Genomic DNA, 23,365 nt, shown 5'->3' with positions numbered 1-23,365 from the left:
TTAATCATTATTCCTCTAAACAAACTATGGCTTCATGCATATCTTACTCTGTTTTATGTAATTTCTGTTAGTTCTTATAAATTTTATCATATTTCTTTGCTTTTATAAAATTACTATTACATTTATTTTATGGTATTTGATTAAGAGTTTCAACATATCAGATATTGAAACTCATATTTTTCAGACCATTGCTCTTAATAAACTTATTATCTGATTGATTTTTTTTCTGTTTTACACTTTAATATTTGCTCTTATTGATAATCATAGAAGAAGTTACATGTAAAAAATAATTTTCCCATTTCATCCATGCTAGGTGCATTGTTCTGTAGGGAATAATTCTCTTTCATAATCACAAAAGTGCTTCCAAAGATAGTTTTGTACTATTTCTTTTGAAAGTGTCTTTTGAAACACCATATTTTCATGACCATATATAATTTCCTGAAGCCTTTTTATAAAAGGCTAAATGGTAGCTTTTATCTCACTTTCTTGATACAATTTTTCACATTTCTATCACAGGTTTTACTTTTCTTTCAGCAACATTATTTTTAAACTTCAAATAGTAGTAGAATTCTATGTCACTTCCAAACCATTGATCAGGCTATTGTAAATAAAACCTCATTCTCCATCATGATTCTCTGTTACTTTCTTTCACACTGGCTGTAGTTACAAATGAAAGAAGGGTCAAAGTGAGGTCACTGCAATTGCTTTGAATATGAGTGAATAGTGACCTCTGCAAGGTAGAGCCAAAGCTTGGGATTTGAGTATGGCAACAAATACAGGGACCTGTTAGTTCTAAGGATGCCCACCAATAAGTGAGCCAGAGTATGTTAAATATTGGTGATCAGTATATAGGCCAGCAAGACTCAAGTAGATTTGGAAATGTGTTTGAACTGAGTTCTAGATCCAAGAAGCTGTCACTATTTTTATTTAACAGGGTCTGTAAAGCCCTGCCAATATAATAAGATTGTACACAGTAAGTTGTTATAAAAAGAAAAAAATTGTCATTATTTCCAAATAATATAGCTATTATATTTGTTCAAAATTGCATTTCACCTGAGAGTCCTGAAAAACAATGGCTTACACAAAATTAATATTTATTATTGTTATTATTATTGTTGCACATAAAAGAATACTAGGGGTAGGAACTTCCCTATTGATATGAGTTTCCCTGACATTATCGAGAATGAGACTTCTTCTAGTTTTTGCTCCATCTTCCTTAGTATGTGATTGTTGTTAATGTTTTCAAGATAGCTAATGGGCAGTAAGGATCAGGACAAAGGGAAAGAAAAAAAAAAGATCATGGCTAGGTGAGTCTGCCCTGCTATTTAAATATTTTTTCCTGGAAAGTGCATTTAAGAATTTCTACTTATATAGACTATGTCTCATGATCATCTCTACTCTCCAAGTGAGGCTGAAAGACAGTTTTTAAAGCTGCATTGATATATTAAATAACATTAGAGATTTTTTAGTAAGAGAGAGGAGGATGACCATTGGGTAGGAGAAAAATAGTCTCTGCCACACTTAAGCATTAGAAAACCAAAGAGAAGAAACCGAAAATTCTTGGAAATAATGAGAACATTTACTATGTGGATTATGGTTAAGACAGATACACAAAATCAAAATGCATTTTTGTATGCCAGAAGTTGAAATATAGAAACAATAACAGTCACTACCCAAAATAAACTGTAAATACTTGGAAATTACTCTAAAAAATTCATAATATTTATTTGAAGCTCTTCACACAACTTTCTTGAGAAATGTGGGAAAAGATTTTAATGACTGGAGACACATGACGTATTCTTGGATGAAAAATAGAATGTTTTAAAAATATCAGTTATTTCCAAATTAGTTTATTGGCTTAGTGTAAAGCCAATGAAATGCCAATTTTTTTCCCATCTTCAACTCAATTCTCAAAATTAACAGGAAAAATAGTAAGAACAGAATATTAAGATGTTTTTAAATTGTAACAAGGATAGATTTGCACTACCAAACATAAAAACGTGTCATCATGTTATAAAAACAAAATAATGCAATTATGAAAAGTCATAGTACTGAGCAAGGTTTAGAAACCAGATCAGTAAAACAGAATGAATTGTCACAAAACAAAGTAAAATATATACATATATTGTATTTATCATATTCTTAGTATATGATAAAGATATCATTATAAACTGTTAGGAATGAAATAGACTTTTCAACAAATATATGAAAAAAGTGTACTTAAAAATAAAAAATCAAATCAGACCATTGTTGTATCCAAAACACCCAAACTCCAGATGAATTAAAGTGTTGAAAATAAAATTCATAAACAAAGAAACAATAAACAAATGAATTAAAAATCTAGAAAACACTGATCTCAGATCAGAAAGGGCTTTTTGAGCCTTCTAGTTCCTGAAAATTATATCACAAGGAAAAGACTGATAAATTTGCTAGATTAAAATTTTGAAACTATCTTGATGGTAAAATACCATAGAAAACATTGAACAGTCAGAAACATATTTAAAGTAAAAGTGACGAAGAAAGAGGATGTAGAGACATAACTGAAGGCCAGCACTGGACAATGGTGTACAAGTTATAGAAATAACTGTCTGGCAAGTATTTGTTGATAGCATAGTATAACTAAACACCAGGGTTTACAGAAAAGCCTTAATTTCAATTTATATAAGACTTACCATTGGCAGGTTTTTATATTATATTGATAGGTTTTCTCAATATGGACACATCTATGACATGTTCATAACTTCATCATCCTGAGTTATATTAAATCATGGCTTAAATCCCATAAATTCTGATAGATCAATCCAGCAGCATTTGTCCTAATGTACATGTATCAATAAAACATAAGGTATAAAACTTGTTCATTTACTTTATCACCTCTCAAGTTTTGTTACTATGTTCTTCCCAGTAGTGTATTTCAGCTTAATATATTTTATTGCTTTGCTGCCGTCCAAGAGATTTCTACAGTTCTCATGTTTCTGTTTGTTCTTAAAGTGCCTATGTGAATATATTTTATTTCAGCAACTATAAAATGTCTGCTAGCTACTTAGAAATCATTACATTTTGGAAAAGAAAACCACCTTTAAATCAAATTGAATATGCATGGGTCTTTAAAAGGTCTGACACTACTTAAACAAATGTTACCTTAACAGAGCAATTGATCTCAAGGAGGATCAATTATGATGAAAATCACTAACTTCAAAAGAGAAGTCTTGTCTTTGGAAATGAACATGAAATTATTCCTTTGAATTCTAATAATACATATGCCATTAGAAAAATGAAATGCCTTTATCACAGAGAAGATATGGAAATGTGTGTGAGAGAATTGATTACATAATAATTAGTTCTTGCTGTTTAAGTTCATTAGTATTATTCATGGAATAAATAGACCGTATATGCCAGAGCTAGGTCTTCTTCCAAATTCTGTGAACTACTTTAAAGGAAATACTGCCTTTATTTTTAGGGAAAAAATTTAATAAGACTTTTCTTGATTCAAACAAATAATGACTTTATTTTGGTTAATGTTAATTCAAGACCTAAACTGATCACTTTTCTGGATATATTATCTTTGAACATATTAGGGAATGAAATACTTCTTTCAGATAAGAGAACTACTTGTGCATATAAACTATCTATAATTTATCTTTATTATTGTTAAAACAGTGGCAAAAATTCTCATTTACCCTATTATCTTACTTGCTGAAAGTAAAACTGAGCCATGTACACACAAACCAACATATTTAAGTGAAAATTAAAAGTTCATTTTGATCTGTGTAAACCTTTGTAATTAACCAAATATGTGGAATTAAGAAAACAGATCCTTATTTAACTCATTCATGTATTAACACAACATTTAACAGCAGTTAAATGGCCAAACCTTCATTCCCTTCTTACACATTTCTAGCTTAAACAAATTTTTACACAAATATTTAAAATTTAGTAGGTATTTCAATAAGTTAAAGTATTTTGTCTTTTCAAAAATATACCTTGTTCATGATAAAATGTCTTTCTTTAAGGGAGGATATTGGTGTATATAATACTCACTGCTTATGATGCATAGACTGTCAGAGTTATATAATAATGAGTTTGAAATGATTAAATGAAAGCCCTTCCTAAGTTTCTGTAGTATGAAGACTAAAAAAGAAGGTGATTTTAATGTGCTTGCAAAAGAAATGTCATGATGTCCCTGTTTGGCCAGTGTGGATGTGTTTTCTGCTTCGGCCTTGTATTAGTTTGCTAGGGTTGCCATAACAAAGTATCAATACCACATACTGCATGGCTTAAACAACAGAAATTTATTGTCTCACAGTTTTGAAGGCTAGAAGTCCAAGATCAAGGTGTCAGCAGGGTTGATTTATTTTGAGCCATCTCTCTTTGGCTTAGAGATACCCATCTTCTCTTTGTGTCTTCACATGGTCTTTCCTCCGTGCCTGTCTGTTCTAAATCTTCTCTTCTTATAAGGACACCAGTTATAATGAATTAGAATCAACCCCAGTGACCTCATTTAACTTTAATTACCTCTTTAACAGCTCTATCTCCCATATGATCACATTCTGAGGTATTGGGTGTTGGTACTTCAACATATGAATTTTGGAGTGACATAATTCAGCTCATAACATACTTTGAGCAAGAAATGAATCTTTCTGCCAAAGGAATTTAAACATCTCTATCATCATCACAGTAGGCAAAACTGTGGTGATGATGATAATGCTGACTAGGGAAGAAAGAGTATAGCTTATAATCAACACAGAGTAAGAAAGCTAAAATTACATAGTGCAGTAATACCCAGCCATTCTCTTTTAACGAAGCTGGCAGTCACCATTTTGGATACATATTGCAAGGAAGAAAACTGATATGATTAGTTCTACTAACTTAAGGTGTGAGTGCTATTATGTTTAGTTTTTCTCTGTGTACCAGAATGCACAAATGGTCCCAGAAGACCAAGAATAAAATAATCAGGTGGCAAGTGCTTTGGCCTTCCAAACTGAAGTGCTACATACTTATGCCAGACATGCAAATGAAGAGGTCAAAACTCAGTTTTGCAATCCTTGGCTATCTACCTTAGCCTCAAAAGTTGAGCTTGGGAATTAGAGGGATGATTTTTCTTCAGCAGAAACTTATACTTGTTTAAAAAGGGGTAGGGGAAATTGTGCTTTACCTCATTTCAAGTCAAGGGTGATGGTCTTGACTTTGGTGCCTGCAGTTTGGGAGCATATTGAACTGGCATAAGATGCACACCTAAACACTTTCCCCACTTATATTCTCCTCTCAAAAAGTGTAGAGGCTAGAGGCTGGCAGAAATGACCTACAGAAGCAGAATAGAGCTCTGTATTAGGACAGTAACTGCACTCTAATTCCCAACACAATAGACCAAGACTATATCTTTTTTGCTGAAAAAATCTGGGCCATATGAACAAGAAAAAGCTGGCCATGGGCTGACTTAGACATGATCCAAGAGCATAAGACATCTCGAATAATGAGAGAGAATTCAGAGAACCATAACACTACTCTATGAAAGAAAGTGATAGCTTTAAATACCTACCTAGTCCAGAATGTACCATAACCCTCATGACAGTACTGGTCATACATGACCTTCCCACTAGCATCATGTCCAAGTTAGGGAAGAAGGGAAACTTATACTTGAAATGTAATTCAGAGTTCTGACTGTTAGATACAATAGACATTTAAATTGTATAAATGATATTAGGCTCATAACTAAAAGTGAACAGAGAGCTTTTTTTTTCTGAGAGTCAGGAGATAGGATTCAAGGCCTGCCCAAGATTTCACATGGTGACAGGAAAGAACCAAACCTACAGGATAGATTTGAATGTGTACCCAGCAGGAAAGAATATTTGTTTCTGAATTACATGCAACCCTCGTTTATTTGATTAATGCTTAAAAAATATTAAATACTGGTCAAGTCTCTGGAATTATTCTTTTTTTTTTAATAAATTTATTTATTTTTATTTATTTATTTTTGGCTGCGTTGGGTCTTCGTTGCCATGCATGGGCTTTCTTTAGTTGCAGCAGGCAGGGGCTACTCTTCGTTGCAGTGAGTGGACTTCTCATTGCGGTGGCTTCTCTTGTTGCAGAGCATGGGCTCTAGGTGCGCAGGCTTTAGTAATTGCGGCATGAGGGCTCAGTAGTTGTGGCTCATGGGCTCTAATGCGCAGGCTCAGTAGGTGTGGTGCATGGGCTTAGTTGCTCCGCGGCATGTGGGATCTTCCCAGACTGGGGAACGAACCCGTGTCCCGTGCATTGGCAGGTGGATTCTTAACCACTGTGCCACAAGGGAAGTCCCTGGAAGTATTCTTTAGGGCTCCCTTCTTGCCAGATTGTCCAAGAAACCTGACGGGCTTTCAAAAAGTGAGAAGTCCACCTTCCACATTCTTGTGGATTTACCTTTCTGTGTATCTCTGAGTTCTTGTCACAACTTCCATGTGTTGCTATGGTTGAGTCTTCATTATCTGCAGTGCATGAAATTTGTCTGGGCTCTGATTCCCAGAAGAAACTAGCATGATCCCTTGAAGGTGAAGAATTGCACCTTGTTTATGGTAGGATCCACTAAGAAAGCTTCAGTTAGATTACAGCCTGTGGTCTTCTGCAATTTTTAACAATATACATAGATAACATCTTCATACACCCTGCCACCTTTTATGTGCTATACCAGAGTGTCCACCAGGATGCTTCTATTGCTGCCATTCATCCTAGGAGATCAGACAGGTTTCACTTGGCTACCATTCAAGGATAGCAGTCAATACACTGATTCCTTTCTGTAGAGGCACAGTCCTGTCAGCCCTGACCTACCTTTCCCATCCCCACCCACTGCTAGTAGATATTCATGGAGAAGGTGCAGAAAGAATGACATGCTCTCTCAGCCCTCAACGTGTCACCCTACTACATCAACTTTTTAAGGAACTGGCACTTGATTTCTTTCCTTTCAACGAATAGGTTTGCAGATAATAATAAAGTCCTTAAAACAATAAATATACATCCTATTGCAAACAGCCTGGGGCAAACTATAACTTGTTTGTAATAGGAAGTGATGCCTTGAAACTTTCATAAACAAATCCATACCAGATCAGAATAGAGAGACTGATCTTAACAATACCAGTTAAAAATCATTGTTTCCTTACTCAGAAAGTGAAATAGATCAGAGAATTTTCTAAATATCACACACACACACACACACACACATAGTACTCTAAACTGTAAGCTTTTCACATTACATGGTCATAATCCATTCAGTTTCGGAAAGTCTTTTTATCATCTTCATAAAGTGGTAAGTTAAAAAAATCATTGGTTTAGGTGGAATTTCTCTGTCCATTAGCATCAGACTTTTGTACCTAAAGTTGGAAAAACCAGGGAAACAAAATGTATTACAGAATAATGTCTTCAAGAGGTTAAATTCCACCTGGTGTCAACATAATAGAGGAATACATTCCATGGTTATAATAGTCTATTTTAAGCTGGAGAGCTTAATTATGACTGGCAGATGAGTTTTTCCCTTGAAGCAAGTATATTTGTAAAACTATTAAAAATGCTAGGGAAGGTAAACAGCTATCTAAATTTGCATCTCATTTGATAAATATTAAATGCTTTGGAAAGACGGGATGAATCTGCACTAAGACCTAATTGATCTTGATTAAACCCATGAAAGTCTTCATCATTGATAAAATTGATTTGAGGAGTTAGGACCAGGACCAGTACATAAAATACTCTGGTAAGATTCTCTAAACAACAATTAGTTCCTTTCCAGCCCCTCTGATATCTGCTGTATTATAAACTCAACACGAGAATTAGAAGTAAAGAAAACAGGAACTAATTAAGCCAAAATAAGCATAAATAATTTATAAAGAAACCATTGGGGGGGACTTCCCTGGTGGCGCAGTGGTTAGGAATCCACCTGCCAATGCAGGGGACACAGGCTCGATCCCGGGTCCGGGAAGATCCCACATGCCACGGAGCAACTAAGTCCGTGTGCCACAACTACTGAGCCTGTGCTCTAGAGCCCGTGAGCCACAACTACTGAGTCCACGAGCCACAACTACTGAAGCCCGCGTGCCTAGAGCCCATGCTCCACAACAAGAGAAGCCACCGCAATGAGAAGCCCGCGTACCACAACGAAGAGTAGCCCCCGCTCGCCGCAACTAGAGAAAGCCCGAGTGCAGCAACGAAGACCCAATGCAATCAAAAATACATTAATTAATTAATTAATTTAAAAAAAAAGAAACCATTGGGGTTGGAGTGGCTGAAGTGTATCATGGATATTGTGTGTACAACTGGATTTTCTTTATTTATTAGAGTTTTCATAGCTTTTACAAGGAAACAAAATGTTACAATTTAGAAGGGGAAATACCTAGGAAAAATTTGTATAGTGTTCTATTCTCTACATTTTCATAATGATCTATTTTCTACATTTTCAGATATTTTCTAGAAACAAATGACAACCAAAACAACAAAACACATTTACCAAACCTCAGTGTTCCTTACATTGTAGACACTGATGATAAACAGGGAAAGGAGAAACATATTAGAAGACAATATCTAAAAGGGAAAGTAAGCAAACAAAACAGTGTTCTTGAAATATTGCATGCTTCTCTCACGTTTTTTTCTTTATTCAAAATTTCTGTGCCCTGAGAACCTCTTATAACATTCATCACACTATTTTTGTGATGGCAGCAGTGGAACAGCAATCAGGTGATCACATTCTGACAGACTTCAGTAACACACAAATAGCATTAACACACAACCCTTGGTCTAAGGCAGTTGACTATGATGTACCAGACAACACTAATCAATCAGAGTTTGAGTTCCCTTTATTCTGACAAGGCTTCCTAATATAAGCCATCAAAAGTAGTTTAAAACTCAGTAGTTTTGCCACCCTGTTTTTAATAGAACAGGGACATACCTCAGCTGCTGTCTTTTCCTTTATTGAAAAACTGACAGAGCATTACAAAATGCATCTGCCTTAAATATTTGAGGCCAACTATAAAACATCAAGATACATGGTAATAAATGCATCTGTGATGATGTGCTGTGAAAAGAAATATTCATAAAACTGTCAAAAGGCCAGCAAAACAAAACAAAACAAAACAAAACCTCCGAAACTTGAAGAGCAGGAATGAAGTTAGAAAACTAATTTTGCTAAGAAGGCAAAAATATAGTGGAAAAAAGCCTGGATTTAGTGGTCAGGAGACCTGACTTCTACCCTCTCCATGGGAGCTAAAACCTGGGTAATGTAGGCAAATTGCTAAGTCTCTCCAGGCTTCCCTGCACAAATTTAGAAAGTAGGGAGGCAGACTGGATGATTTCCAAGCTTCCTTCCAAAGCCAAAATCTGATGAGTTTTTAGTGATTTGTAGTTGTTAGAAAGAAGACAAGAAAATTCAAATTCTTGCTTAACAATCTTCAGATGAAAATAAAATTTTCTTTTTTAACTTGTAGAAATTGTAATTGAAATACAAATGGCCACAACTCTCTATATATGTATTTTTTGCTGCTTATTTTTCTAGCACTTGGTTTGATATTTATTTCTCATGATCCATTTTTACAAATAAAGAACTCAATATCATCAAAATTACTGTCAGATATTTATCAAGTACTCACATGGCCATGAAGCAAATGTGTATGGAGTTCTTAACAAATTATTTCCTTAGACCTAATGGTCCTTAAAGGAGGCTCTGTAAATATTTACTGAACTTCTACTATGTGCAAGGAACTATTCTAGATTCTAATAATAAAGTGGTAAACAAGACAAGCAAGATATTTGATCTGACCTATTTTACATTCTAGAGGAGGATGATGAAGAATAGATTAACAAGTTAGTAAACAGATAAAGAAATAAGAACATCTCACATGATGGTAAGTTTTATGAAGAAAGTAAAATGAGCTAGATGTATGCAAATATATTTCTATCAGTTCCTAATTTTCCTTTCCTATCATAGGGAGATTGCCTTCTTTATTATATGATTAACAGCTACCAGTTTAAAACAAATGTTCAACCTGGACAACCAGACACCTATTCCCACACCAAACACAGAAACCAGCTTAGCCCAATGGATGTAACTTCTGTGTTGTTCCTCTGTGTCCTAGTATTTTCCATTTCTATTTAAATCTGGAATTTAAGATATCAAAATGGATCTCTAGGGCAAAATCTGGAGATAAAATTTACCATTTTAATTAATGTACTAGATGATGAAATATTTAGCATATATGAGAGAGGCTGATTAATATTAATTTAATGTGGTTTTTTTTCCTTCCTGTAAAGATTTGTACTGAGATGTGGTGAGTTTTGAGATAATACTATATCCCTTACTTTTTATTATTTGGATTTTCTTTATTAGGTAGTTTTTTGGAGATGTATTACCTGAAAATATAATTTGATTAGTGGGGAGGGAGGATTAGTGGATGAGTGCCAGGCTAGATGTGGTCTCCTCAAGGCCACTGACAAGTCCTTGTTTTTCTCTGTGACAGCTGCCGAAACAAAGAGCAACCTAGGCTGTTTGCAATTCCCTATTTCATTGTGTGAATAAGAATGAGCTTTTCCAGGTCACAGGTCCCTGGGAACTCAGCCTATTCTATGTTGGAACTCCCTAGCTGCCCTTGGGATGGAGTGGGTTCACCCTGTGGATCTGTGCAATTTACTGCTTACTTAGTTGCAGGTGCAACTTGCACCTCTGCTAGGTACTCTACCTTTAGTTTCAAGGGGAATTAGCACCTTCTACAATGGCATAGAGAAAAGATAATTATTAGTGGTCAGAACCTGAAGTTGCATCCCAATGGTTCTAATATTGTTCTAATTGTTCCAAACAGTTCTAATACTACTATTACCAAAAATAAAAATCATGATAATAAGAGCTAATATTAATTGTGTTTTAGGCGGTGCAAAATGCTTTATGTGTTATTTCAATTAATATTTGTAACAACCCATGGAGGTAAGTACCATTGTCCCTTGATATCTGCAGGGGAATTGGTTCCAGGACCCCTGTAGATACCCAAATTCAGTGGCTCAAGTCTCTTATATAAAATGGCATAGTGGAGTCAGCACTTAGTATCCATGAAGGTGGAACCCCTGGATACAGGAGGGCCAACTGTATTATTATTAGCACAGAAAGATTAAATAATTTGTTCAAGTTGAGAGTGGTCATTTTTTTAACTTAAATTCTCTTGTTCTTAGCCACTTTGTGTGACAATGTTACTTAGCTTTCCTTAGAGTCCTAGATTTAGTTTCCTCATGTAAAATAGGAATAATAATGTTTCTTCCTCCTCACATATATTAATGTTATATATATAATATGTATATATATATTCATAGAGACATATCTATCTCTGTCTCTTTATCTCTTTTTCTCTATCTCTATCTCTAACTCTATCTCTACCTCATCATTTAGCACAAAGCCTGACCAGTGATACATTGTTAATAAACAGTAGCTCAGCTTTTCTTTTTTTTTTATTTATAAAATTAATTTCTTTTTAAAAAAATTTTATTGGAGTATAGTTGATTTACAATGTTGTGTTAATTTCTGCTGTACAATGAAGTGAATCAGTTATACATATACATATATCCACCCTTTTTTGGATTCTTTTCCCATATAGGCTATTACAGAATACTGAGTAGAGTTCCCTGTGCTATACAGTAGGTTCTTGTTAGTTATCTATTTTATATATAGTAGTGTGTGTGTGTGTATGTCAATCCCAATCTCCCAATTTATCCCACCCCCCCCCGTATCCCCTGGTAACCATAAGTTTGTTTTCTACATCCATTACTCTACTTCTGTTTTGTAAATAAGTTCATTTGTATGCTTTTTTAAAATTCCACATATAAGTGATATCATATGATATTTCTCTTTCAGTGTCTGACTTACTTCACTCAGTATGACAATTTCTAGGTCCATCCATGTTGCTGCAAATGGTGTTATTTTGTTCTCTTTTATGACTGAGTAATATTCCATTGTATATATGTACCACATCTTCTTTATCCATTCCTCTTTTGATGGACATTTATGTTGCTTCCATGTCTTGGCTACTGTACATAGTACTGCAATGAACATTGGGGTGCATGTATATTTTTGGATTATGGTTTTCTCTGGGTGTATGCCGAGGAGTGGGATTGCTGGATCATATGGTAGTTCTATTTTTAGTTTTTTAAAGAACCTTCATATTGTTCTCCATAGTGGTTGCACCAAGTTACATTCCCACCAACAGTGTAAGAGGGTTCCCTTTTCTCCACACACTCTCCAGCATTTATTGTTTGTAGATTTTTTGATGATGGCATTCTGATCAGTGTGAGGTGATACCTCATAGTAGTTTTGATTTGCATTTCTCTTATAATTAGTGATCTTGACCATCTTTTCATGTGCTTTTTGGCCATCTGTATGTCTTCTTTGGAGAAATGTCTATTTAGATCTTCCACCCATTTTTTGATTGTGTTATTTGTTTTTTTGATATTGAGCCACATGAGCTGTTTGTATATTTTGGAGATTAATCCCTTGTTGGTTGCTTCATTTGCAAATATTTTCTCCCATTCTGAGGGTTGTCTTTTCATTTTGTTTATGGTTTCCTTTGTTGTGCAAAAGCATTTAAGTTTAATTGGTCTCATTTGTTTATTTTGTTTTTATTTTCATTACCCTAGGAGGTGGATCAAAAAAGATCTTGCTGTGATTTATGTCCAAGAGTGTTCTGCCTATGTTTTCCTCTAAGAATTTTATTGTGTCTGACCTTACATTTAGGTCTTTAATTCATTTTGAGTTTATTTTTATGTATGGTGTTAGTGAGTGTTCTAATTTCATTTGTTTACATTGAAGTTTTTTATGTATGGTGTTAGGGAGTGTTCTAATTTCATTTGTTTACATGTAGCTGTCCAGTTTTCCCAGCCACTTATGGAAGAGACTGTCTTTTCTCCATTGTATATTGCCTCATTTGTTATAGATTAGGTGACCATAGGTGCGTGAGTTTATCTTTGGACTTTCTATCCTGTTCCATTGATCTATATTTCTGTTTTTGTGTCAGTACCATATTGTTTTGATTACTGTAGCTTTGTAGTATAATTTGAAGTCAGGGAGACTGGTTCCTCCAGCTCCAGTTTTCTTTCTCAATATTGCTTTGGCTATTCAGGGTCTTTTGTGTTTCTATACAAATTGTAAAATTTTTTGTCCTAATTCTGTGAAAAATGCCATTGGTAAATTGATAGGGATTGCATTGAATCTGTAGATTGCTTTGAGTAGTATAGTCATTTTCACAATATTGATTCTTCTAGCTCATCTTTTCTTTGCTTGTGCAAGGTGCCTACTCTAATGTTGAACTGAACCCAGAGAGGAGAGCAAGAAGTTGGTATGCATCAGTGACAGATACATTTGGTTTAGTTAGGTCTGACAAACTTAATGAATTTACTGAAGACAAAGTCAAGTCTGATCTTTTCTGATTCCTCACACAATGGCTAGACTAATGTCATTACCAGCCATTTATAAATTCCTACACATTTATAATTTTGTATTCATACTGATAATGCAAAACTATTGTTATTACTTCCTTTTTATAGATAAAGAGAGGAGGGCTAAAGAGACAAAATGACTAAGTCATACAGAAAGTGACAGTAAGGGTATGTGTGTGTAACTACAAAGCTCATGATATGTTTTGTAAATCAGATGTGTTTTGTAAATCAGATCACCTCTGTGGCACACAGATGCTAGGGTAGCCCCCATGGTTCCCTACCCCCTGATGTTCATATCCCTTGAGTGTAGGTGGGACCCATGATTTGCTACTAGTCAGTAGAATATGGCAAACATTAAGGGCTTTTGCAGATGTAATAAAAGTCCTAAATCAGTTGGTTTTGCATTAATCAAAAGAGAGATTATCTTGGGTGAGCCTGACTTAATCATACAAAAATGCTTAAAATAAGGACTGGGCTCTCCCTGAGGTGAAAGATTCTCCTTACGGACCTGATGAAGTAAGCAGCCATATTAGAGAAACCTACATGGAAGGAACTCTGGACAGCCACTAGGTGCAGCCTCTAACCAACTGTTGGAAAAAAGCTGAGACCCTCAGTAATACAGCTGCAAGGAAATGAATTCTGTCAACAATTTACATTAGCTTCCAAGTGGATTCTTCCCCAGTCAAGACTCCAGATGACAGCACAGCCTGGCTGAAATGTTGAACTGCTGAGTAGAGGACCCATCTAAGCTTTGCCCAGACTCCTGGTACATAGAAAGTGTGAGATAATAAAATGTGTGTTAGTTTACGTTACAAAGATTGCAGTAATTTGTTATGCAACAATAGAAAACTACAGCAATATCAAAAGTATTCATTCAACTAATATTTGTGGAGTATTTTCTATGTGCAAAGTACTGTGCTAAGGCCATATTAAATGTAAATAAAGCTATTATCTAGAATCCCTGTCCTCAAGAAAATTACAGCTGCAACAGTAGAATCACATTGGCATCCTGGTACCATTTGACTTCTTCTAGGAAATTTTATTAGCATTTATTTGCAATCCTACATTAATCAGAACATGACAGCCAGGTAGTAGTATCTATTTCTTGAATTTTGACAAGGATTGGGTTAAGAAAAATACTTTCAAATACAGGGATATTAATTTGGACATGGGTTCTTTTCTAAGCTCATATGAAAACATGATATCCAAAGATAGCCAAATTAAATAGATATTTTTATGATAACTTCAGGTTTGGTTACATTTGAAGGTTATAGATCTCTTGAATTCCTTTTTAATTTTAAAAATGTTTCAATATTTATGACTGTAATAAGTCCTATTGTCCCCTGAATTTGAACAACATAGTTCCTAAATTAAGGGAATAAAAACAGATGATATAAATTCAATACTAATTTACATGAAGTTATATTAGAAAGAATGTTCTTTGGATTCCAATCATGGAAATCTTGGGAAAAAAAATATTTCCAAATTCAATTCAAAGCATACAATGTTAAATAAATGTATTCTTATTGCGATCTAAATTTGTGTTTCTTAACTGCCATAGGATTTTCAACATCAACATTCATTCAAATTTGTTTGCATACTGTAAAAGTCAATTAAGCCGAATAGGTCATTATTATGTTGTAGGGCATATCAATTTAAACTCCAGAGGAAATCTTCTAACTCCTATATAGGAGTGCTTTTAGTTCTTGGGCTCTCAAGCAAGAAGTATAGAAAATATTTCTTTATACTTTGTTAACCTCAAAATAAATAGCTTTTGTAGGAGGTATCCCAAGTTTTGGTCTTTTCTGATATCCAGGTACTATCCAGATAATATTAAACATCAGTATGCTTAAATTATTTACAAATTAAACATGCTAACATCAAATATAGAAAAAATGCAAATTAGCATGATAAATTATCAGTAAGAGGTGAATACTCTGAAGTGAAATTATACAATAGCAGGTACACTAAATACAAGATCTCAGAATAAGAATAAGTAAGACAGAGATTAATTATATAGTAAACAGAAGAATGGATTTAGGTTTTGTCCTCCTTTAAATCTAGTTTTTCTCTTAACTCTTACCTTCTGTATTCTTAAAAAACAAACAAAAAAACAAATTTCATGGAATATCTCACGTTAGTGAAAAATATCCTTCTTTAAGCTTAATCTCTCAGAGAAAACTCTCTTTCCCACCACTTCTTTACCTGATTTGCATTGAAAATTCATAGTAGAAGAAGAAAAACAAAAAAGCTTTTACTCTTAGAAAACCAAAAAAGCTGGTAGAAAGCTTTGAAATATCAATACAAAAATTTGTTTTCTATCTAAAACTCTCTCACATACACACACCTACACACACAGACCCTAGTCATCAATACTACTGATTTTCTTTTTTTTTCTGAGTCTGTCACTCCTACCAGAAGTAGCTGCTAGGCTTGATTTCCTCCATTAATGAGATCTGTTCAAGAGTGTAATTTTCCCAGTAATACTCTTGGAGAGCTTTTTGTCTCAACAACCCCATGCTTCAAAATCTCATAGTTGCAGTCCATGTGTACAAACATGTACCATCAAGAGATTTCATTTCCGATCAGTTCTCCTACTAGTAGTGCCTGCTGCAGTCCCTGCTAATGTACCATACAGAATAAAATAAAAGAGGAATTGAAGTGAACATCTTTTTCCTCTCCGTTTATCTGCATTTGGAGGGCCTCTCTTTCTGTGCAAAATACACTAGAGAAAGCATGATTGTTTGGATGCTCCCTGCATTTCATTATCTTTTGGAGTTTTTAGTGTTTGCTTGCTTTGTCTTTCTTTATCATTATGGAAGTTTCTCTCTGGGTCTCTGAGTTACTGTGTTTTGTCAGTTAAATCCATGAAACCCTTTATTTGCAGAAAGAATTGCATACCAGTACTGTCAATAATGAATTGTTATTGTAAAAAGGGGCTCAGAGAAAATAATTAAGAGATGGAAATCTCTTAAGAAACTTTTGCAAACCAATTGTAGATGTAATCTATTTATGTAAATGATGGGTTAACATGTGTATAGCACCTTTCTTCCAAATAGATTACTAGATACTTAACAACTGTGACTATTATATTCTTGAATGCATAGTATATTCTTTCCTTTCTCTGAAGTTGTTTTCATGATGAAATGTTGGGTCGGTTTGATAAAGTTTGGTATGGATTATTTAAGGCAAGAAATATAAAAGAACGGATGCTCCATTTGAGACAATTAAATTACATCAGCGTGGTTCAATGTGCACATGTCCAAAAAACTTTGGGATTGGAAAGGCGATAACTGGACCTAGGGGACCAAAAAATAACTGCTTTCCCTCTGTTATATCTCCCATCTTGTAACCACGACTTGACACATTTACCTACTACCACCACCTCACCTTTTATTTGCTTCCTGCATAATTCCCTTCATTCTCCCTTTCTCAATTAGAAGTGTGAGAACTTCTATTCGATACGGTTATTGTAACTTTCTCTTCACCAAACTGCAGTTGTTTCCAGTTATTTGGCGGGGCTCTTGTCCCTGTATTTTATAAAATCCAGCTTTTCTAAGATCTCACTCTGGTCCTACATCCTCCCTATGTTAGTAACACCCTAATCTCTTTGTTCATTTTCTTTTGTGAAAAAATAAATTTCTCTACAAGTGTCAAATATAGAAACTTACATAGTGACTGTGTATTCAAACCAAGATGAATTTGTAATTAAAAAATAACTTCAAGGTGTGTTGTTGCTGTGTGGACATGAATTAGTTGCAAATGGGATTGGGGAAATACACGGAAAATATGTGAAAGATGTGTTATTCAGAGGATGATTTGTTTTTAATAGTGGAAGAAAGCTGTAAGAAATAAGTGCTGCCTCTCTAAAAATAATATTAAGAGAAGTTATTGAAATGTTCTCTGGGAGAACCAGTAAATGAAGTGTGGAAGCTAATTGGATTCTCAAAAATTGACCCCAGCAGTATTCTTGTTTGAGTAATGTCAGTGTGAGTAGACAGTATGCAGAGGTCCAGTCACAGGACAGACTGTGTTCTGGGCACTGTGGATGAAAACAGGAACAGGGCACAGCCTTTGCTTCCGATTAATTAGTGCATTTGAGTTTATATGGCTAATTGGAATGATAAAAAAAATGAAGAGAAGTCCTTTATGGTTGCAGTCACCCAAAATAAAAGCCTATTACCCAGGATTAGACAAAGACAGGTAAATAGTATTATCATTTTCCTGGCTAATTTGTAGTTTGTGACTTTAAATATATTTTCATAGTAATGCAGGCATACCTTCAATTCTAAGCTTGGAACCTTCTATAAGGCAGAGTAATAAACAAAATTCTCTCAGGGCAGGTACATGCCTATTTTATATCTTTCTGACTTTAAAAATTAATTGGCTCTTAAAGCATGACATTGGATATATCTCCTTACTGGAGTGGTTGAAAGGAATGATTTAAGGATAACTGGAAATTACAAAGGGCTTCACAAATTAAGTTAATTCTCCCTTGCAATAGACTTTCTCGGTAGAAAAATATTGTCCTCCTATAAATGGCAGTTAAAATGGTAGTTAAAATAAATAAATTAACACAAAGAAAAAGATCAAGATTAACATTATGTTGGCCTTATGGTCTGATGATAAAAATCTCTTCTTCCCTATTAAAGGTAATGCCCTTTAGAGTTATGCGTTTCTTAAGGCATGTATCTTTTTATATCATCATCATCAACGACAACATTATTATCATTATTTTCATTGTTATTACAACACTAGTCATATTAGCATTTCGTACTAAAATATTTAATAACACTCTCCAGATACTGACAGTATATGATAGATAGGCCACTTCTAAATAGTTGCAGTTCAGGCTTTCTCTGTTCTGGTCTATGTGTGAAAACACAGTAAAAAAGAGAGGCCTGGAAAGCAGAAGGACAACCATTCCTTTGGGACGTTTTTCAGAATTTGAGCTAGGGACACAGTAAGTGAAATAGCTCCTTGTTGACCTCTGCACTTTATCTTCTCTTTTTTTTCTTGGCTCTAATTCTGGATTTATTTTCTTATATTGTTTTGTATAAGCGATGTTGGGATTTGTCCTGACTTCCAAGCACTATGGGATACTTTATATTAGGGTTCTTTTAGTTAAAATCTGGTATAAAAATGTGCTTTTATATGAAAGCCTGATTGTATAATTTTGTTGTTCCAGCTTTTCCTTTTCTCTTACGTTTTTTGAACTATAAGTTTCAAGTACTTTGAAATGGGGCCCTTTTGCTTATTCTAATTTTAAGAATTTTGTATATGCTTACTGGGAAGAATTAGGGCAGATGTTTAGCCTGGTTTACTTGTTTATTATAGAAACAATCCTGAAAAGGACAGTATTTTCCAAACAGATCAGTAGTGACAATGTTGAACTAAGCCTTGTGATCCTGGAAGAGTGAAGGTTAAAGAAATCCCTCAACCCTTTTGTGTTCCTGAAAAGGCCTTACTTGGAAGAACCATCCCTCCCAGGTGACACAGATAAGACTCAGGGATGCCTCCTACTTTATTGATGACAAGCCAGACACAGACCCACCAAATTCCCCTTTTTGGCTTCTAAATGACTAGCTGAAAGGCTTGCCCCACTGGTCAATAGGAACAAAATGCTGGTTAACCAGACCTTGGTTAAGCTTCTCTCCTTCCCTCAGGCCCCTAAACATTAACACACCCTCAGCCTGAGCAGCAACAACCTTCCTTAACAGCCTCTCCCAAGCTGTATTTCAGGCCTTGGGATAAAACATTTTCTGATCTACTACCTACTATCCTGCCACCTCACTTTCCCACCTATTTTAGCCTTATTTACTCCTAATAAAAGGAAACCCTTTTATTAAAAAAAAAAAAAAAAAAAAAGAAAGAAAGAAGAGAACCCTTTTCTGCCTGATCTCTGAGACACTGGCTGATCTCATGGTCAGAGCTTCTCCCTCTTGAAACAGTCCCCTCCCCCAATTACAATAGTCCCTTTCCCTCTCTTGCAATAATTTTTTCTAATAAACTCTTAGCAATGTCCTGAGTTGTTATTTGAAATCTGTAAATATTTGTTAGTTAATGATATAGTATTATATTCAGCTAGTGTCTTAAATATGGTACCTTAAATAAGGTAACTAATGTATCTACAGTAGATTATTATCAAAAGAATTAACACATAAATGACTGTGCCAATTATCAACTTACTGTGTTTTAGTTCCAAATCTACCCTTGTTTACCTTGCTTCCTGACATCGGAGCTGTGCTCTGTAAACTCCTTTGCCAGCTGGCACAACGTTAAGCTTCATCAGTAGAGGGCACTGGAGTGACTGCAAGGTGATAGCAGTAGGAAGACACTTTCTTTCCAGGTTCAAAGTCCCCATTTATTATTATTATCATCATTTTTAATCTTTATTGGAGTAGAGTTGATTTACAATTTTGTGTTAGTTTCAGGTGTACAGCAAAGTGAATCAGTTATGCGTATATATATCCACTTTTTTTTTTGTTTTTTTTAGATTCCTTTCCCATATAGGCCATTATAGAGTACCAAGAAGAGTTTCCTGGGCTATATGGCAGGTTCTTATTAGTTATCTATTTCTATATATAGTAGTGTGTATACATAAGTCCCAATCTCCCAATTTATGCCTCCCTCCTCTTAACCCCTGGTAACCATGTTTGTTTTCTACATCTATTACTCTACTTCTGTTTTGTGAATATGTTCATTTGTACCCTTTTTTTTTTTAGATTCCACACATAAGCGATATGATGATATTTGTCTTTCTGTGTCTGACTTACTTCGCTCAGTATGACAATCTCTAGGTCCATCCATGTTGCTGCAAATGGCATTATTGAGTCAGGGACTCCAGGGGCCTCTGCAGACAAGCAGCAGCTGTGCCCTCATGCCATGTTCTCCCCACCAGCAGCCCTTCTGAAGGCTCCCAAACCCCAACAGTTCATTGCTTCTACAAACTAGTGTCAGCCAAGCCCTCTGACAAGTTTCTTCACCACTGGCAGGCTGTGTATCCCTGTGGCAGCCATGCTCTCTTTGCTGAAGCCTGAATCTCAGCATTGGCTGGGCAGTGGTCTCTCCTGGTTCTTAGTTTCTTTATTGTTTCTCATTCTCTAGAGGTAGTAGCTGCCCTTTTGCACCCACTGCTTCTAGATCCCTTGAAGTCCATTTTATTTACTCTTAGTAGTTAAACCATTTTTTACTAGTTAACAATTCTTTATATTGAAATTTCTCTTTTCGAATAACCAGTGTAGTTTCTGTCTCCTAACTGCTACAATGCAATGAGTGAGAAATAAAATTTCCTACAAGTATTCTTGGTCTCAATTTTCAATTTTAGTGGACTCTAGTCTTAACCATTTCTCCAATTTTATCCATCTCAGTAAAACATACCCATGTGATAAATCACATGACCAACTCTTCTGTCTAGAAATCTGGGAGTCATCCTTGACACTTCCCTTTTTCTCTCACCTAAAATTCAATCCATCATCAAGTCCTGTAGATTCTAAAAATGTATCCCAAATTGTATACTTTTGACAATCTCTATTCCACTCCACCATTCTACATTACTATAGGCTCTTAAATGCTTCCCCTTCTAGTATTGTTTCTCAATCAGCTTACACAATTCAGACTGATCTTTTAGACTACAAACTGGATTATGTTATTTACCTGGTTAAAATATGTCAATAATTTACCATTGCACTTTGGATAAAATTAAAATTCACTCATATAGCCTATAGGCTACTATCATGATTTGGCTACTGACTACCTCTTCCCTCATATTACATTTACCTACCCTGTTTCTCTTTTTTTGTGTAGAAAATAACATTTTAAATTTCAGGACAAATCAAAGCATTATCTTTCAGAGGTATTTAAAATGTCACTGAAATTCACCAATGTGTTTCCAACAATACACATAATTCAACCTAAATGACAACAATGGACAGCTTGGTTATATACTGACAATGACAACTACACCATGGGTGCTGCCTGGCTTTCAGAAATTGTAAAACACCATTGATTGTAAGACACAATAGAATGGTGAAGCACAATAAAACGTAAAAAACAAAACAAAACTTGTGTTTTAAAACTGATGATATACAATAGATAATTGTTTGTGCTATTATTTATTTAACGTCTGCTTGTTGACTAGACTGAAAGCCATGTGGCTTCTGTGGACCATTTGATTTCTAGCATCTTATGCACTTTCAGGCATTAGGATGTAGTCCATAAATATCAGTTAGTAAATTTGCTCAACTTCTCTAAGTACTAAGTGGTAATATTCAGGATGATTTTTGTCAATGGGAGAGAAAATGGTAGCTGACTTCAGTCTGCATGACTATTCACACCTCAGAGACTGACCTTGAATAACAGCCCTAACCTAAGTAGGTGCCACCAAGCCAGGGATTAGAGAACCAAGAAAAGAGAGTCTTTTAGTCTCACGGAAGCTTACCACAAAAGGAGCAGTATCCAGACTTTATATACAAAGGTTGTTGGGAGACCTTTTCCTCCCTGTATTTTCTCAACAGAACCTACAGGCTGTGACTTTAAACCTCAAGACAAGCTATGTGTCACATGGGCTACAGAGCATTAGAGTATGTGGTTCTTGCCTTATAATTTTAGCATTGATCGTTAGTTGGCATATTAAATCAATAGCCAAAACCATTGTTCTACTTTATCTTGTTATTAGCTGTATTCAGGACCAAAGAAAAAACATTGCAGAGCTGATAACTTACTGTATTTATGAGGCCTGCCCATTAGTTGGAGGGCCAGTCCTCTCCTCTAACACATCCTTCAAATCATGTTTGATTTATTGATTATATAAGCCTTGAACTGTGAACGTTGGCTTCAGGAGCCAGTCAGCATATTCAACCACAGAGGAGTGGTGAATATTTATTGATAAACAGATAGAGAGGGGGGCTTTGTTTTAACAGTAATATTGATTCTTTTTGAAAGTGGTAGAAGAAACTTTGAGATTACCACACATCCCAAGATCAAAGTAAAAAAAATCTTGTATGTAGGGTGCTTTGTTGTGTAAAATCTGTTGGCACCAAAAGAGTATAAGAACTTTGGACATCAGAAAAGTTTCAAGATGTTAGATGAATGAAGCTCGGGGAATTATTTTAACTCTGGAAATAGCAGCAAGCACATTGGGGAAGTATCAAGGAGTATTGGAGAAATATACTTAAAAGGAGGCAAGGTCATTGAAGCCAAAGTAGATCTATTTGACAGGCTAAAAAAATAGTTTTATTTATTTATTTAAAAAATACTTAAGCACTTGCTATACTGCACAGGAAAAAAAAGAAAGAAAAGAAAAAAGAAGCCGCAAATCCCTTCCCTCTATAGAGCTCATATTTTAGCAGATATACTCAGAACTTACTGCTGTTAAAATGGTATTATAAGGGCAGCTATATGTGACTTATTACTAGATTGACTGGGGTCAGAGAAACCTAAAAGAAAACAAGAGGCATGATCTCATGGAGTAAACTGGAGTCATACCCCTGAAAAATCCTGGATCCAAGTAAGTACACTTTTGAGAGGCTCCCTGTTAAACTTCAGACATGAAATCAGTAATTAAAACATTCTTGGGTTAATCGTTCATTGAGGAATGGGACATATTAATGTGATAAGGAAAAAGATATGAAAGGAGCCTGAGAAGACAACCTTGACATATCATTTTTAGATTAGTTTCAATAGGACATTTATCCTTAGATAGCACACCAGGGAAATATATGTAGTTAGGGCTCAAAGGAAAGGCATAGGGAACATGAACTATACTAAAGGGAAGCCAAGCAAGACATTAACAGATGAAGTCAAATCCTGAGTTAGTTGAGCATTTAATACTAACAATAATTTAGAAAAAATTAATAACCTGACCCAAAAGCAAAACGAAAAATAAAAGTAAAATATGTACACTTTGTAGAAAAGAAAAGGGATAACTGAAGAAGAT

This window comes from Balaenoptera physalus (genome assembly GCF_965194825.1).
Source record: "Balaenoptera physalus genome assembly, chromosome: 5".
NCBI lineage: Eukaryota > Metazoa > Chordata > Mammalia > Artiodactyla > Balaenopteridae > Balaenoptera > Balaenoptera physalus.
Note: the sequence above shows the minus strand (reverse complement) of the source record.